The sequence below is a fragment of the Pristis pectinata genome, chromosome 17, assembly GCF_009764475.1.
Source record: "Pristis pectinata isolate sPriPec2 chromosome 17, sPriPec2.1.pri, whole genome shotgun sequence".
Lineage (NCBI taxonomy): Eukaryota > Metazoa > Chordata > Chondrichthyes > Rhinopristiformes > Pristidae > Pristis > Pristis pectinata.
The window spans coordinates 36,464,034-36,477,995 of record NC_067421.1 but is presented as its reverse complement, the minus strand read 5'-3'; positions in this window follow the sequence as shown (position 1 = coordinate 36,477,995).

Here is a 13,962-nt window from a genome sequence, read left to right as displayed (position 1 = left end):
CTCCCAGAGTTGCCTTAACTACACCTCTTCACACCCTGTCACTTGCAAGGATGCTATTCCCTTCTCCCAGTTCTGCAACCTCTGCCACATCTGTTCCCATGATGAGGCTTTCCACTCTAGGACATCCGAAATGTCCTCCTTTTTCAGTAACCGGGGTTTCCCTTCCATCACTATCAATGCTGCCCTCACCCGTATCTCCTCCATTTCCTGCACGTCTACCCTCACCCCAACCCCCCCCCCCAACATAACTGTGAGGGGGTTCCCCTTGTCCTCACCTGCCACCCCACGAGCCTCCGTATCCAACACATCATTCTCCGCACTGCCATCTCCAACAGGATCCCACCACCAGGCAGTTCTTCCCCTTCCCCCCTCTCCACTTTCCGCAGGGATCGCTCTCTCCGTGACTCCCTTGTCCGCTCATCCCTCCCCACCGATCACCCTGATGGCACTTATCCCTGCAACTTTGCAAAGTGCGACACCTGCCCCTACACCTCCTCCCTCACCACCATTCAGGGCCCCAGACAGTCCTTCCAGGTGAGGCAGCGCTTCACCTGTGAATCCGAGGGTGTCACTCATTGCATCCGGTGCTCCCGATACGGCCTCCTCTACATCGGTGAGACCCGACGCAGCTTGGGTGACCGCTTCGTCGAGCACCTTCGCTCCGTCTGCCGTAACAGCCAGGATCTCCTGGTGGCCGCCCACTTCAACTCCACATCCCACTCCCATACTGACATGTCTATCCATGGCCTCCTCTACTTCCACGTTGAGGCCAGACACAGGTTGGAGGAACAACACCCATATTCCACCTTGGGATTCTCCAACCTGACGGACTCAACATCGATTTCTCTGACTTCCGGTAACCCCTCTGCTCTTACCCCTTCCTCTTTTTTTCCCTTACTTTTGTTTTCCCTCATTCCTTTGCCCCCCTTACCCCTTCCCTTTCCCCTCCCCCGCACTCATGACCTGCCCATTCATTCCCCACCTCCTTCCCTTTATTTCATGGTCTACTGTCCTCTCCTACTGGATTCCTTCTTCTTCAGGCTTTTGTCTCTTCTGCCTATCACCTCTCAGCTTCTTACATCACTCCTTTTCATCCCCCCTCCCCCACCCACCTACCTTCCCCCTCTCACCTGGACTCACCTATCACCTGCCAGCCTGTGCTCCTCCCCCTCCCCCCACCTTCTTACTTTGGCTTCTGCCCTCTTCCTTTCCAGTCCCGATGAAAGGTCTCGACCCAAAATTTCGACTGTTCATTTCCCTCCATAGATGCTGCCTGACCTGCTGAGTTCCTCCAGCTTTTTGTGTGTTGCCCTCAAATGCTAGAATTCCTTACCTAAATCTCTCAGACTCTCCCTCCTCCTTCAATCTATCTCAAACTTCTTTCAGGGGGTTAGACAAGGCGGGTGCAGAATTAATGTTTCCCCTGACGAGGGTGTCCAGAACCAGAGATCGCAAGGGTTCGGTCACTCAGAACAGAGAAAAAAAGAAACCTCTTCATCCAGAGGGTGGTGATTCTTTGGAATTCCCATCCCAATGAGGACGTGGAGTCTCAGTCACTGAGCAATTCAAGACAGTGATTAATAGGTTTTAAGGGAATCACGGGGCCTGGCGTTAATGCAGGAAAGTGGGGCTGAGCTTAAACATCAGCCATGATCTCACTGAAAAGCAGATGTTCCTGAGAAGCACCTTAAGAGGTGGTGCTCTGTTAAAACACTTTAGAAATGAAAGATGCTATTGATCTAGGCTTGATCAAATATGTACATAAAAAACATTAAAAAAAACAGCAGGAGTAACTTTTCACCCAATCCTGCTCCTCCATTCAGTCAGATCATTGCTGAAAATCAGTTTCATGGTTACCATTACTGAGGATCGCTTTAACTTGGTAGAATTTAATTGCCCAGTTGCCTTGGTGGGATTCAGATTCGTGCCTCTCAATCAATGGTCCAGAACTCTGCATGCTAGTGCGGTGACTTATACATTAAACTACCAAACCTTGAACAGCCTGCCGCTGTGCTTACAGTTCTGTGCAAGCTGTTACCCAGTCTGGTCGCTGAAGAAACTGTGTGCGAGTTGTGGAAGCAAGGAATGCTGGAAACGCTCATCAGGTCAGGCCCCCGTCTGCGGGAAGAGAAGCAGAGTTAACGCTCCAGGTCGAAGTCCCAGAACTGGGAAGGAGAGGAAAGAAGAGAGACACAAGAGAGTGCAGATGCTCAAGGAGAGAAGTTGCACGGAAGGCGGGGAGAGGGGATGTCTCTGAAATGTAAAACTAGGGTGAACAAATAAGGTTATCTCGTCAATCAGCAAGTGGGAGCAGTTAGAGAGTGAGACCAAAGAACAAACAAAAAGAATGCAACTCTCCTCCCTCCCTCATCTGCCTATCACCCCCCTCAGCTGGATCCACCTATCACCTGCCAGCTCCTGCTCCATCCCTTCCCTCCATCTTTTTATACTATATCCCCTTTTCCTTTCCGATCCAGATGAAGGGTCTCGATGTTCTATCTTTGTTCTATCATGAATGAGAGGAAAATAGAGGGATATGGGCATTCTGTAGGTAGGAGGGATTAGTTATGTCGGCACAACATTGTGGGCTGAAGGGCCCGTTCTGTGGTGTACTGCTCTGTGTTCTATGTTCTATCGACTCAAAACATCGACTGTCCATTTCCCTCCATAGGTGCTACCACCTTTGTGTGTTGCTCCAGATTTCCGGCATCTGCAGTCTCTTGTGTCTCCGAAAGAATATGAGAGTTTGATTTTCAAACCATGTGTATACTTCGTTGTTAAAATATCTTTCCCTTTCAGAACTTGTCAACCTATCCTGTATCTTTTGTTTTGATACAAGTTTTCTGTATATGTGGCGGTTTTCCCTTTAGGTTTTGGGGGTTTACTTGCAAAATATCAGCTGGATGGAGATGTACCAGCTAGCCCTGAGGCCAGGCTGAGGTTTGAGCACATCAACGTATAATCTAAACTGCTGCTTTCATGTATAAATGAGGAGGGGTTGCACCATTGGAGATACCATCTTTTGAAAGGGAGGTTAAACCTGTTTGAAGCTTAGAAATAAACTCTGGATGCTGGAAATCTGAAATCAATACTGAAAATGATGGAAACACTCAGCAGATGACGTGGCTTCTGTGGAAAGAGAATCAGAGTTAACTTTTCAGGTCCAGCATCCTTTGTCAGAACAAGGGCGACCTTGTATTTGGAACATGGAGTTAGTCTGAAGGAAAAAAAGTCAGGAGAATTCTGCTCAGTGCTCTGCCCAGTACTTAACCTTCAACTCAAGTCTTTGATGTCTTTGATTAGAAGAAGATTGTTGGGAGCTTACTATGTGCAAAGCTTCTGCAGTGTTTCCAATATTATAACAGGGACTACTCTTCAGAATAAACGTCTTTGGCTCTGAAATCCATTAGATCATACAAAATCATCCTATAAAACAATCCTATCTTCTTACAGTGGGTTAAAGACCTGTTCTGACATCACCTGGTAAGGTTAGACCAGAGTCTACGAAATATCACCAAAAGTCACATAGAGTCACAAGAGCCTGTTGATGCTGGAATCTGGAGCAACAAGCAATCTGCTGGAGGAACTCAACGCGTTGAACAGCATCTCTGGGGGCAAAGGTATTATCGACATTTCAGGTCGAAATCCTGCATCAGGACTGAGAGCGGAGAGAGATGGCCAATACAAAGACAAGATAAGATTTCTTTATTAGTCACATGTACGTCAAAACACCCAGTGAAATACATCTTTTTGCGTAGAGTGTTCTGGGGGCAGCCTGTAAGTGTCACCACGCTTCCGGCGCCAATATAGCATGCCCACAACTTCCTAACCCATATGTCTTTGGAATGTGGGAGGAAACCAGAGCACCCGGAGGAAACCCACGCAGACACGGGGAGAACGTACAAACTCCTTATAGACAGCAGCCGGATTTCAACCCGGGTCGCTGGCGCTGCAAGGCATTACGCTGACCGCTACACTACCGGTTACCAGAGGTGGAGTGGCGAGGAAGGAGTCCAAGGTGGTTGGCGGACTGAGGAGGAGTGAAAGATGACAGGTAGGTTGCGCCAGGAACGGGAGGGAAGAGGGTGGAGTTGAGAGACAGTGGCAGGTGAAGGCAGACAAAGAGAGGAAATAATTGAGAGGAAGATGGAGCGAGGTGGGAGGTGGCTGAATCTACCTCATTGTGGCCTTGCACCTTATTGTCTACCTGCACTGCACTTTCCCCGTAGCTGTGACACTTTATTCTGCATTCTGCTATTGCTTTACCTTGTACTACCTTGATGCACTGTGTAACAAATCGATCTGTATGAACGGTATGCAAGGCAGGTTTTTCACTGTATCTTGGTACATGTGACAATAATAAACCAAATCCAATTGCAAGGTTGGAGACAGCTTCTGGAGGGAGATAAGGGCTACCAGTGCTGGATCTGCTAAGTAAAGGAGATGAGAATGGGAACCATTAGGGAGAGGTGTACGGCAGGTGGCTCCAAAACCAGATAGGCCAACAATACCTCTCCGGTCCAATCCATAAATTGCCGTATCTCTAACATGTGAAAAAGATAGCAATTTTGGCTGGTTTACATTGAATAAATGGGTAGTATTCACACTTCTGACTCAGAACACCCAAGACTCAAGTCCAATTTTAAGACTTCAGGAAGCAAGTTAGTCTGAAACTCATTCTGCAGAGATGTTCCCCTTTGGCCGAGTTGTAGCCACACCTGTCATCATTTCCACAGTTAAGGATTCCAAGTTTGGGGAAACAAACGGCTGTTCCAGATGTTCTGGGAAATATTCCTCTCCTAGCCCACTCCATGGAAAACACATGAAGTAGCCAGTTGTTCATGGGATTTTACTGAAGCAGAGGTTGTTCGCCAAAACAAGTACATCCACTGAAATAGTGATTAAAGTTTCCCAAAGTTTTTGGCATGAATGAATTTCAAGCAAAATTCACACTGAGTTATTCCACTATAAGAAGTCACCAAGAGTCTGATCAAAAGAAACTTCTTGAAGGGGAGTTTAGGCTCTGCCAGCTGAAGGCAGTGTTAAGACTTGGAGGGTTGGAGGAGATCACTGGGATGGCAAAGGGTGAGGCCAAGGAAAGATTTGAATGCAAAGATGGGAATTTTAAAATTGAGGTGCTGCTGGAATTGAGCCTGAGGTGTTAATATGGGTTTGATAGATGTTCAGGACATGATCTGAGCTGGAATTGGGGAGATAAGACAAGGGGTGTCAGTGATGGGTGAGCTGAACAGTGGCCAAGATAGTGGATTTTGCAAAGGCTCTTGAAGTCATAGAGACATACAGCATGGAAGCAGGCCCCCTGAGTCTGTCCCATCCCTACACGAATCCCATTTTATTCTCGAGAAACAAAGGACTGCAGATGCTGGAATCTAGATGAAAAACACGATGATGCTGGAGGAACTCAGCAGGCCAGGCAGCATCCATCCTGAGGAAGGGTCCTGACACAAAATGCTATCCGCCTGCTTTTCTCCACAGATGCTGCCTGGCCTGCTGAGTTCCTCCAGCATCATCGTGTTCTTCACCCATTTCATTCTCTCCATATTCCCATCAACCCTTCCCAGATTCCATCCCTCACCTGCACACTCAAGGGTAATTTACAGCGGCCAATTAAGCTACCAACCTGCAGATCTTTGGGACATGGGAGAACTTGGATGAAACCCACATAAACACAGGGAGAACATGCAAACTCTACATAGATAGAACCCAAGGTCAGGATTGAATCCAGGTTACTGGCGCTGTGAGGCAGTGTCTCTACTAGCTGCCCCACGGCTGCATCTAAGCGGGGAGGGGTGTCAGATACTATGTCAAGTTTGCAAATGTTCTGGTTCAGCTTTAGTGATCAGGGAAAGTGATGTGGTCAGGAGCAGCTAATGAAGAAAATGACTTTGATCTTCCCTTGCTGGGAAGATCAATTTGAAGATCAAATCCCATTTGAAGAGCAACTTTCTTGACTTTTCACATCAATTTCTTATCTAAGCAGGACCTTGAGTGTTTTCTGTAAAAGTTTTGCCTGTATCTATCTGCATATAAAAAAAGTATTTTTGAGCAATTCCAAACCTTGGGAGGCACACTTACTCTGAAAACCTTGAGCAGATGCAGAGACACATCAACCACGAAGGTGGAAGGCTCCGAGGGAGAAAAGGCATTGAATATTTATAGGAAACCCCACACTGAACTTGCCTTCTGGCCTGCGTTCATTTCTGGACTCTGAGGCTGAGCGAGGATGCAGATTCACTGGAATGAAACAGGTCAAGTTAGGCTCCAATAGGGCTGTTTACAATGATTAGAGGCCAAGGTAGGAGTACTACAGACCTCCATTTTTTCCCTTGTGTATGTTTCTTTCAAAGACTGTCCTCTGGTTTGTTTAGCATCCACCATACACAACCCATAGAGTTATACAGCACGGAAACAGGCCCTTCAGCCCAACTGGTCCATGCCGACCAAGATTCCCATCTAAGCTAGTCCTATTTGCCTGTATTTGGCCCATATCCCTCTAAACCTTTCCTATCCATGTACCTGTCCAAGTGCCTATTATATGTTGTTAATGTACCTGCTTCAACCATTTCCTCTGGCAGCTCATTCCATATACAGATCACCTTCTAGGTAGAAAAGTTGCCCCTCAGGTTCCTATTAAATCTCTCTCCTCTCATCTTAAACCTATGCCCTTTAGTTCTTGATTGCTCAACCCTGGGAAAAAAGACTGCATGCATTCACCCTATCTATGCCCCTCGTGGTTTTATACACCTCTATAAGATCCCTCATTCTCCAACGCTCCAATGAAAAAAATCCCAACTTGCTCAACCTCCCTCCATAACTCAGTCCCTCGAGTCCTGGCAACATCCTTGTAAGTCTCCTCTGCACTCTTTCCAGCCTAATGGCATCTTTAGTTGAAGATGGCAGTGTGGGCGGGCATTAGAGGCAGAGAGTTGACCCCAACTCAATGGGTCCTATGGCGGCTGAATATGGTCATCCAACAGGGTGCCTTGTTAACTTCAACATTGACCATGTATGGAAAGCTCCATCCAATACAAGGACTCAGTCAAGACTCGAGGGTCCTTGGGTTTCAAAAGCCTCGAATGTCATGGCTGGTTCTGAACAGGATCTGGGCGAGATGTGGGCCATGTGATGTAAGTGGCAAATCAAACTCCCCTGCCTGTTACTGGGGTAACCTGGAGTTATTATTTCTGGCTGGTTATGAAAGTCCATAAGAAAGTTTCTGGTACCTCCCGTAACTACGGGGTGAGCTGGGATGGTGATTATATAGCCCAAGGGCCTGGAAAATGATGCAGTGACATGAGTTTGAGTCTTAATACAATAATTCTGAAATTTAAATGCAGTTAAATGAATAGATCTGGGATATTAAAATGCTATCAATAATGGTGACCATGAAACTATTGACAAGTTGTTCAACACTGGCCTTGCTCGTGATGTCCACAACCTATGAATGATTAATCATAAAAATACCTTTCTGGTTAAATCCATTCACTGGTAATTTCAATTGCTCCTTCAAAGTCACTAAAATTGACAGAGGTTAAATAAATCAATGGGCCAGGATACAGTGACATTGTGGTTAAATTACTGGTTTAGCATCCAAAGGCCTAGACAGAGACATGAGTTCAAATCCCACGATGATAGCTGAAGAATTTAATTAATGAAATACGTCTGGGATAACAAATGATGGAACGGATTGTTGTAACAACCCCAAGTGGTTCACTAAAGCCCTTCTGAGAAGGAAATCTCCACCTTTCTCTGGTCTGGATTATATGTGAAGCCACAGCTTTCCAAAATGCCCGAACAAGCCATTCACTTCAAGAGGGAATCAGACGTAGGCAAAATTAATTGTCTTGATGTGTATAAACACATCACTTTGCACTTGTCTAAGTTAAATTCCATCTGCCATTGTGTTGCCCACTTTCCCAGTTGATCTCTCTATCCTGTTGTAACCTTAGACAAGCTTCTTCACTGCCTACTATATCACAAGTTTTGGTGTCACCTTAAAGCTTGCTAATCATGCCATCTTCATTCTCATCCAACTCGTTAATATATAGAGTCATAGATTCATACAGACAGAAACAGGCCCTTCGGCCCATCTAGTCCATGCCGACCTGATCTTCTGCCTAGTCCCATCTACCTGCACCCGGACCATATCCCTCCAAACCCCTCCCATCAATATCCAAACTTCTCTTAAATGTTACAATGGAAGCCCCATCTACCACTTCCGCTAGCAGCTCGTTCCACACTCGCACCACCCTCTGAGTGAAGAAGTTTCCCTCAGATTCCCCTTATATATTTCACCTTTCACCCTAAACCTATGCCCTTTAGTTCTAGTCTCACCCAACCTTAGGGGAAAGGGTTATATGACTGACAAAAGAGGGCCCGGCACTGATCCTTGCGGCACACCACTGGTCACAGGCCTCCAATCTGAAAAACACCCCTTCACTAACACCCTCTGCCTCCTGCCACCAAACCAATTTTGTATCCAATTTGCTAGCTCACCCTGGATCCCATGTGTCCTCATCTCCTAGACCAACCGACCTTGTCAAAAGCCTCGCTGAAGTCCATGCAAGCAATGTCTACTGCCCTTCCCTGGTCAATCTTCTTGGTTCTCAAATACTCAATCAAAGTTGTAAGACATGAGCTCCCATGTACAAAGCCATGCTGACTATCCCTAATCAGCCCTTGCCTTTCCAAATGCAAATAAATCCTGTCCCTCAGAATTATTTCCAATCACAATAATTCCTTCCAGTAAGGCGCACCAGTCTGCAGATTTATCCCTGCAGCCCTTCTTAAATAAAGGAACATAAAGACACAGAGCATGGACTCAAACCATATGCTGACCATTTTAAGAAGATTTGCGTACAAGAGTAAATATGTCTTACTACAATTACATGAGTCCTGGTGAGGTGGCCCCTGGAATATTGTGTACAGGACTGGCCTCATTACAAAAGAAAGGATGTACTTGTGATAGAGTGAGTTCAGTGAAGGTTCAGCAAATTGATTCATGAGATAAGGGGAATTTGTCCTACGAGGAGAGATTAAGCAGAAGGGGGCCATTTGATAAAATAAGATATCTTTATTAGTCACATGTACATAGAAACACACAGTAAAATGCATCTTTTTGCGTAGTGTTCTGCGGGCAGCCCGCATGTGTCGCCACACTTCCGGCGCCAACATAGCATGCCCACAACTTCCTAACCCGTACGTCTTTTTGGAATGTGGGAGGAAACCGGAGCACCCGGAGGAAACCCACGCAAACACGGGGAGAATGTACAAACTCCTTACAGACAGTGGCTGGAATTGAACCAGGGTCACAGGCGCTGTAATAACATTATGCTAACCACTACACTATCGTGCAAAGAACAAAAGGCAATCTAATTGAAACATATAAATTTCCTACATGGCTTGACAGTATGAACATAGGAATGATGATACCCTTGGCTATGATGTCCAAAACCAGGGGTCACAGAATCAACATAAAGGATTAAAGATGAGAAGAAAGTTCTTCATCCAGAGGGTAATTCTCTACCTCAGAGTGCAACAGAGGCTCATTCTCTGGGGATATTAAAGGCAGAGACCAATAGTTGTTTGGATGTTAAGGGAATCAGAACATATTGGGTTAGTGGAGGAAAGTGGTGGTTTGTAAAACATCAGCCCACTGAGTCCACACATATTTTTACAGTGGCTTGGGCCAACCAGTCATCTCCATTAACCATCCCTTAACTTTACCTCCATCCAGCTCTCCCAAGACACGGCACTCGCTCTATGAGACAGTGGTGTGCTGGCATTGAACGTGAGAACTTAAGAAACAGAAGCAGGAGTAGGCCCTTCAGTTCACAGCTGATATCTTATTCAGTACCATTTCCTCCACTAACCCAATACGCTTTCATTCCCTTAACGTCGAAACAACTATAGGCTTCTGCCTTTAATATAAAGTTTAAAGTCGAGTTTATTGTCATCTGCACAAGCTCACATATGCACAGGTGCAATGAAAAACTTACTTGCAGCAGCATCACAGGCACATAGTGTCAGATAAGCAGCATTCACAAGAAAAACATAAACTAAACACAATTTTTTACAAGAAAGAACACAACTAGAACAAAAAAAAAGTCCATTTTAGTACAAAGTGACCAAAGTGGTCATAGCGTTACTCTGGTAAACTCCAGTAACTATGGTTGTGCTGGTTGGTTCAAGAACCAAATGGTTGAAGGGAAGCAGCTGTTCTTGAACCTGGTGGTGTGGGACTTCAGGCTTCTGTACCCCCTGCCCGATGGTAGCTGTGAGAAGATGACATGGCCCGGATGGTGGGGGTCTTTGATGATGGATGTTGCTTCCTTGAGGTAGCGCCTCCTGTAGATACTCCCGATGGTGGGCAGGGATATGACCAGCAAGTGAGCCTCTGTTGCCCTCTAAAGCAGGGAATTACAATAATTCACTCCTCTCTGAATGAAGAAATTTCTTCTCATCTTTGATCCTTTACGTTGATTCGGTAACCGCTGACTTTGGACGTTATCGGCAAGGGCATCACATTCCTATATTTATACTACCAAGCCATGTAAGAAATGTATATGTTTCAATCAGATTGCCTTTTGTTCTTGCAAACTTAAAAGAGCATCAGCCCTCTTCTGCTTAATCTCTCCTCGTGGGACAAATCCCCCCTATCCCATGTATCAATCCAGTCAACCTTCACTGAACTCACTCTCTTACAAGTATATCCTTTCTTTTGTAATGAGGCCAGTCCTGTACACAATATTCCAGGTGCCACCTCACCAGGACTCATGTAACTGCAGTAAGACATCTTTACTCTTGTTGTCAAATCCCCTCAAAATAAAGACCAACATATGGCTTGATTTCTGGCCCTGATGTTAACTCAGGGTCAGAAATCAGAGTGATTCATGTACAAGGACTACCTGGCACATTAAACATCAACAATGTCCAATCTCTCACTATTTAGGAAAATAATCCATCTTTCTTTTTGTGTACCAAAGTGGATAACTTTGCACTTTTCCATATTAAATTCCATCTGCCTTGTCCTTTACTCGGTCCGTCCATATTCCCTCACAATCCACATTGCCTCCCCCTCCAGCTTAACATCAGCAGAAGACAGGACGTTATGACACTTTGTTCCTCACCCAATAGGTTGTGAACATCTGGGACCCCAGCATCATTCTCTGCAGCAGCTCACTGTTCACAACCTCTGAACACGATAATGATTGGTTTATTCCTGCTCTTTGGTTACTGTCCATTAATCTGTGGAATTGTCTGCCCAGGGAAGCAGTAGAGACTACCTCATTAAATATACGTAAAACACAGTTAGATAGATTTTTGCATAGTAGGAGAATTAAGGGTTATGGGGAAAAGGCAGGTAGGTGGATCTGAGTCCACGGACAGATCAGCCGTGATCTTATTGAATGGCGGAGCAGGCTCGACGGGCCAAATGGCCTCCTCCTGCTCCTATTTCTTATGTTCTAATCAGTTTATAATCTATGCCTGTATATTACCCCAATACCGTATGCTCTAATTTGATTTAGTTAGCTCTTGTGTTTCCCCTTATCTATTCTGTCAGTAACAACCTTATTAAAACCTAATGGATTTATCAAACTTAATTTTCTTTTCACAAATCCCAGCAGACTGTGTTCAATTTGATAATTATTTTCTAAGTTCTCTGCTACCACTTGCTCAACAATTGTTTCTACCAATTTCCCTTCTACTGATGACAAGCTAACTACTCTGTATCAGTTCATTTTCTCTCTCACACCTTTCTTAAACAGTGCAGTTATATTTGCCACCTTCCATTCAGTGGGAACCATTCTAGAATCTATTGAATTGTGGAAAATGATAACTAGTGCATGTATTATCTCTGACCTTTTTCAAAGCCTTATACCCAAGTTATCAGGTCCTGGGGATTTATCAAATTCCAATCTTGTTATTTCTCCAGTACTATTTTGTCACTGATGCTACTTTCAGCTCTGCATTCATTCTCAGCATTTTTCCCAGTATTTCCAATATTTTTTCTGTCTCACTTTCCATGCAGACAGCCATTAAATATACATTTTTTGATTTTGTTCCATTTCCTTATTCCCCAATGTAATCTCTCCTGTTTCTGTCTGTAAGGGACCCACATTGATTATTGCTGATCTTCTAATACACACCCAGAGAAGCTTTTAGTGTCTGTTTTAAGGTTTCTCATTTGAATACTCTCACATTCTACTTTCTTCATTGTTATTCAGTTTTTTGTCCTTCTTTGCTAAAACCTGAACATTTCCCAATTTCTGCTCCTTTCAGCAACATTACAGGCCTTTTTGTTTGATCAAATACTTACATTAGCCATGGCTGGGAGGGACAGGTATTCGCTGTAAACTGTGTACCGATGCTTCAAATGTTAGTCATTGCTCACTGACTATCATATCGTTTGACACAGTTTCCCAATCTATTAACGCCAACTCATGCTTCATACATTTAGCTTTAGATTTCAGATTGAATTAAATTACATTCAATTTTGTTATGAAATTCTATCATATTATCATTATTCTTCCCTTAAGGTTGCTTAACAAGATTATTAATTAGCGCTTTCTCATTGCACAATACTAATTGGAATTGGTAATTGATTTATTATTACCTCATGTACCAAGATACAGTGAAAAGATTTTGTTTGCTTGCCCTCCAGACAGATCATTCCATCCATAAGTACTTCGAGGTAGTACAAAAGGATAAAAACAAAACAGAATTCAGAATATAGTGTTACAGTTGCAGAGAAAGCGCAGTTTTAGAAGTTTTAGAACGTCTAAAGCAGTGCAGATGGATAAATAAGGTGCAAGGGCCATGATGAGGTAGAATGAGAGATCGAGAGTTATCTTTCGGGGGTAGAAAGATTCATTCAAGAGTCTTATAACAGTGGGATAGAAGCTAGATCTATAAGAGCCTGTTTCTCATCTGGTGCCTCACATGAAGGAAGTGAAAATTCAACCTTATACACTCCATGAACTTGTATTTCACACTATCGCTTCCAACTCAGCTTGCCCAGTCTCTATGTAGATCAAAGTACCTTGCAGCTATTGTTCTATTCTCTTTAAGTGGGCCTCTAATTTCCTTTCAACACTACCACAAGTATTGGGGAGGCTATGGACCGCTCCCACCAATGTTATCTGCCCCTTCTTTTATCATAGCTCCACCTAAACTGACTCTAATTGAATTTGCAAACCAAGATCCCTTTTCCTTGGATCTGTTTGCTCTTACTGGATTTCTTACAACCCAATGCACTTTGCTTTACCAGAAGTGTTATCGGAATACCCCAAAATGTTTTACAATCAATAGGATACTGTTGACATGGAGATGCTTCCAGAGCTCAGGAAGTCAGTTAGTGCACAACAAGCGCCCACGAACAGTGATGCGATTATGACCAGGTCATTGAGTTATTTGGTGGGGTTGATTAAGGGGCAAATATTGGTGGAACTTGAGGAAATGTCCCCTCTTGTTCCAAATAATGCCTTGGAATATTTTGTGTCAATCAGTGAGCAGACAGGGTTTTGACCTAACATCTAATCTGAAGGTGACATTTAACACTGCACTAAATCACCAGACTAAATGTAGTGTCTCTGCAATGGGAAGCTTGTTGCCCAATGGGCCATGATCGATGGGATTTACTAAATATTGACAATGATCCCCAGTGCTTCCCCTGCCATTTTGACGTTGTGTCTTCCCACCTTCCTGTTACTGATTGCGGACATTGCTCTGGGGTGGGGCTGGGGTTATGGAGGGAGAAATAAATCCAAAAGTAGAGATTGTTACCTTTTAGACCCACACCCAGTGGTGATGTCACCCCTGCAGAGCCACCAGAAACAGCAACTGCCACCTCCTCTTTTCGGAGAGTTGTGCAGATAGCCCCCAACTCAATGGTCCATCAGCAGTGCCCCTTTCGCTCAAGAAAAGTGGTGAAGCCCGTTC